Consider the following 5,355-nt stretch of genomic DNA (forward strand, 5'->3'; position numbering starts at 1 on the left):
CCTCTCTATCCTCTCCCAATTCGGCCATATTGATGGCTTTGCACTCTCCTTTTAGATTTTCTTCTGTGTTGCTTGGGAGAGTACTTGGAGGGAGTTCAGTAACTTTCTTGCTCAGCTGTCCCACTTGTCCTTCCAAATTTCTAATGGAGGACCTTGTTTCATTCATGAAACTCTGAGTGGTTTTAATTAGATCAGAGACCATGGTTGCTAAGTCAGAGGGGTTCTGCTTAGGATTCTCTGTCTGTTGCTGAGAAGATGATGGAAAAGGTTTGCCATTGTTAAACCTGTTTCTTCCACCATTATTATTGAAACCTTGTTGAGGTCTCTCTTGATTCTTCCATGAGAGATTTGGGTGATTTCTCCATGAAGAATTATAGGTGTTACCATAGGGTTCTCCTAGGTAATTCACCTCTTCTATTGAAGGGTTCTCAGGATCATAAGCTTCTTCCTCAGATGAAGCCTCCTTAGTACTGCTTGGTGCATTTTGCATTCCAGACAGACTTTGAGAAATCAAATTGACTTGTTGAGTCAATATTTTATTCTGAGCCAAAATGGCGTTCAGAGTGTCAATCTCAAGAACTCCTTTCTTCTGACTAGTCCCATTGTTCACAGGATTCCTTTCAGAAGTGTACATGAATTGGTTATTTGCAACCATCTCAATTAGCTCTTGAGCCTCTGTAGGCGTCTTCTTCAGATGAAGAGATCCTCCAGCAGAGCTATCCAAAGACATCTTGGACAGTTCAGAGAGACCATCATAGAAAATACCTATGATGCTCCATTCAGAAAGCATGTCAGAAGGACATTTTCTGATTAATTGTTTGTATCTTTCCCAAGCTCCATAGAGGGATTCTCCATCCTTCTGTCTGAAGGTTTGGACTTCCACTCTAAGCTTACTCAATTTTTGAGGTGGAAAGAACTTTGCCAAGAAGGCATTGACTAGCTTTTCCCAAGAGTCCAGGCTTTCTTTAGGTTGAGAGTCCAACCATATTCTAGCTCTGTCTCTTACAGCAAAAGGGAACAGCATCAGTCTGTAGACCTCAGGGTCAACCCCATTAGTCTTGACTGTGTCACAGATTTGCAAGAACTCAGCTAAAAACTGATGAGGATCTTCCATTGGAAGTCCATGGAACTTGCAATTCTGTTGCATTAGAGAAACTAATTGAGGTTTAAGCTCAAAGTTGTTTGCTCCAATGGCAGGGATAGAGATGCTTCTCCCATAGAAGTCGGGAGTAGGTGCAGTAAAGTCACCCAGCACCTTCCTTGCATTGTTTGCATTATTGTTGTTTTCGGCTGCCATGTCTTCTTCTTCTTTGAAGAATTCGGTCAGGTCCTCTAAAGAGAGTTGTGCTTTGGCTTCTCTTAGCTTTCTCTTCAAGGTCCTTTCGGGTTCAGGGTCAGCTTCAACAAGAATGCCTTTGTCTCTGCTCCTGCTCATATGAAAGAGAAGAGAACAAGAAAATGTGGAATCCTCTATGTCACAGTATAGAGATTCCTTGAGGTGTCAGAGGAAAAGAGAAATAGAAAGAAGAAGGAGAAGAAGAATTCGAACTTTAATTAGATAAGGTTCGAATTGTGCATTGAGAAGGAGTGGTACTCCATAAATAGAAGGATGTGAGAAGGAGGGAAGAGAATTTTCGAAAATTAAGTAAAAGATTTTGAAAACATTTTGAAAAACACTTAATTGATTTTCGAAAATAATAGTGGAAAAGAAATCAAATGATTTTTGAAAAAGATTTTAAAATTAGAAGTTAAAAAGATTTGATTGAAAACTTATTTTGAAAAAGATGTGATTAAAAAATTTGATTGGTTTTAAAAAGATGTGATTAAGAAGATATGATTTGAAAACAATTTTAAAAGATATGATTTGAAAACAATTTTGAAAAGATTTGATTTTAACAATTAATGACTTTCCTAACAAGAAAAGATATGATTCAAGCATAAAACCTTCCTCAACAGAAAAGGCAAAAAATGTTCAATCAAATCATTAATTGTTAGTAAGTATCTTTGAAGAAGGAAAGAAATTGATTTTGAAAACATTTAATTGAAAAGATATGATTTGAAAAAGATTTGATTTTGAAAAACTTTGAAAACTTGAAAAAATTGATTTTGAAAACAAAATCTTCCCCCTAGCACCATCCTGGCGTTAAACGCCCAGAATGGTATCCATTCTGGCGTTTAACGCCCAAAATGCACCCTTTTTGGGCGTTAAACGCCCAACCAGGTACCTTGGCTGGCGTTTAAACGCCAGTCTGCCTTCTTCACTGGGCATTTTTGAATGCCCAGCTTTTTCTGTATAATTCCTCTGCAGTATGTTCTGAATCTTCAATTCTCTGTATTATTGACTTGAAAAGACACAAATTAAAAATATTTTTGGATTTTTAATAATCAAAATGCAACAAGAATCAAATAACAATGCATGCAAGACACCAAACTTAGCAGTTTGTATACTACTGACACTACATGAGACACATAAACACTCAAGCAAGAAATATCAAATATTTTTGGTTTTTATGATTTTGTGAATTTTTTTGTGATTTTCGAAAATTAAGTGGAAAAAGATATCAAAATTCTTAATGAGAGTTCCAGGAATCATGCAATGTTAGTCTAAAGCTTTAGTCTAAAGGAATTAGACATAGCTAGCCAAGCTTCAGCAGGTCATTGCATTCAAGAGCTAAATTGATGAGGATCGATCAGCTTTGGTGATGATAAGAACATCACCTTGAAACACTAGAATTCATTCTTAAGAACTCTTGAAAAAAAAAATACCTAATCTAAGCAACAAGATGAACCGTCAGTTGTCCATACACAAACAATCCCCGGCAACGGCGCCAAAAACTTGGTGCACGAAATTGTGATCACTACAACTTCGCACAACTAACCAGCAAGTGCACTGGGTCGTCCAAGTAATACCTTACGTGAGTAAGGGTCGATCCCACGGAGATTGGTGGTATGAAGCAAGCTATGGTCACCTTGTAAATCTCAGTCAGGCAGACTCAAATGGGTATAGTGATAAACGAATAAAGCATAAAGATAAAGATAGAGATACTTATGTATATCATTGGTGTAAGAGCTTCAGACAAGCATATGAAGATGCCTTCCCTTCCGTCTCTCTGCTTTCCTACTGTCTTCATCCAATCCTTCTTACTCCTTTCCATGGCAAGCTCATGTAGGGTTTCACCGTTGTCAGTGGCTACCTCCCATCCTCGCAGTGAAAGCTAATGCTCACGCACTCTGTCATAGTACGGCCAATCACCGGTTTGGTTCCCGCTCCTACTGGAATAGAATCCCTCTTTTGCGTCTGTCACTAACGCCCAGCAGGTTACAAGTTTGAAGCACGTCACAGTCATTCAATCATTGAATCCTACTCAGAATACCACAGACAAGGTTAGACCTTCCGGATTCTCTTGAATGCCGCCATCAGTTCTTGCCTATACCACGAAGACTCTGATCTCACGGAATGGCTGGCTCGTTTGTCAGGCGAGCACTCGGTTGTCAGGCGATCAACCATGCATCATGCAATCAGAAATCCAAGAGATAAACACTAGGGCCTCGAATGCTTGTAGAACAAGAATGGTTGTCAGTCACCTTGTTCATAGGTGAGAATGATGATGAGTGTCACGGATCATCACATTCATCAAGTTGAAGAACAAGTGATATCTTGGACAAAGAACAAGCGAAATTGAATAGAAGAACAATAGTAATTGCATTAATACTCGAGGTACAGCAGAGCTCCACACCTTAATCTATGGTGTGTAGAAACTCCACCGTTGAAAATACATAAGAACAAGGTCTAGGCATGGCCGAATGGCCAGCCTCCCAATGATCTAAGAACTAGATGTCCAAAGATGAAAAATACAATGATAAAAGGTCCTATATATAGAGAACTAGTAGCCTAGGGTGTACAGAGATGAGTAAATGACATAAAAATCCACTTCCGGGCCCACTTGGTGTGTGCTTGGGCTGAGCAATGAAGCATTTTCGTGTAGAGACTCCTCTTGGAGTTAAACGCCAGCTTTTATGCCAGTTTCGGCGTTTAACTCCCATTTAGGTGCCAGTTCCGGCGTTTAACGCTGGAAATTCTGTAGGTGACTTTGAACGCCGGTTTGAGCCATCAAATCTTGGGCAAAGTATGGACTATCATATATTGCTGGAAAGCCCAGGATGTCTACTTTCCAACGCCGTTGAGAGCGCGCCAATTGGGCTTCTGTAGCTCCAGAAAATCCACTTCGAGTGCAGAGAGGTCAGAATCCAACAGCATCTGCAGTCCTTTTCAGTCTCTAAATCAGATTTTTGCTCAGGTCCCTCAATTTCAGCCAGAAAATACCTGAAATCACAGAAAAACACACAAACTCATAGTAAAGTCCAGAAAAGTGAATTTTAACTAAAAACTAATAAAAATATACTAAGAACTCAACTAAAACTACTAAAAACATACTAAAAACAATGCCAAAAAGCGTACAAATTATCCGTTCATCACCCAGCTACAAAGTTCCTCTGACCAACACAATGTCAGTTGTGGCACTTATAGATAGATTCATGGCCGTCGATAAGATTTGTTTTGTTTGCAACAAACCATGTCATCGCAGAAGTTTGGTCTACTTGAAAAAAATGGGTAGTGGTTTCGATTTTCATGGGGATCTTTGTTGTGTCCTCTGTTTCCTTTTTTTGTGTGTTTGTTTTCCAAGTATCAAACCATGATAATTTTAAAGAGCATCTCGTTTCATTAATATTTGGTACTCAGAAATGTCAACTGTAGCTAGGTTGGTCTTATAGTTGTTCTATAATTCCTCTATGAAGAATGGTGTGGACCATTTCGCACGCTGTACACTTAGCAACGTTTGACTAAAAAATTTCACCTGTTTGGAAAAAACTAGACTAGCTATAGAGTAGTATGGTAAATCATGCCATGTTCATATACAATTTGCATCCATACATGCGAAGTCTGCGGCTTCGTGCCGAACGTTACTATGCGCTTACATATATTGCCTGCAGTAATCCTAAATCCAAAATAGAGGCAACCTAGTTACTGACATGATAAGGACTAAGGCCCAGTTTGGGTAACCAACTTAATTAAGCTTCTTTTGATAAAATAACTTAAACAATAAATGATTCTGTTAAAAGTAACTTATAAATAAGTTATTTTGTGTTTGGATTTTTAACTCTAAAAGTGCTTATTTTATAGAAATGTGATGAAAAGTAGAAGTATTATGAGAGAAGTCATTTTTTTAACTTCTCTATAAACTTCTAAATAGCTTCTTAGAAAGTTGCAATTTAGTTTTGAAAATTGTACCAGACACTAATACTACTACTTTTTATAAGTCAAAATTTAAAAAAAGTTACTTCTAAAATTTTCCA

At 38.2% G+C, this 5,355-nt stretch overlaps 1 non-coding gene across 1 annotated transcript; it reads left to right on the plus strand.

Moving 5' to 3' along the window:
* The first annotated feature begins 784 nt into the window (after positions 1 to 784).
* LOC130942579 (small nucleolar RNA R71) lies at positions 785 to 892 on the plus strand. Its single transcript, XR_009071146.1, has one exon. It is a non-coding gene; the product is annotated as a small nucleolar RNA R71 (small nucleolar RNA).
* The last annotated feature ends 4,463 nt before the right edge of the window (positions 893 to 5,355 follow it).

The sequence above is a fragment of the Arachis stenosperma genome, chromosome 7, assembly GCF_014773155.1.
Source record: "Arachis stenosperma cultivar V10309 chromosome 7, arast.V10309.gnm1.PFL2, whole genome shotgun sequence".
Classification (NCBI taxonomy): domain Eukaryota; kingdom Viridiplantae; phylum Streptophyta; class Magnoliopsida; order Fabales; family Fabaceae; genus Arachis; species Arachis stenosperma.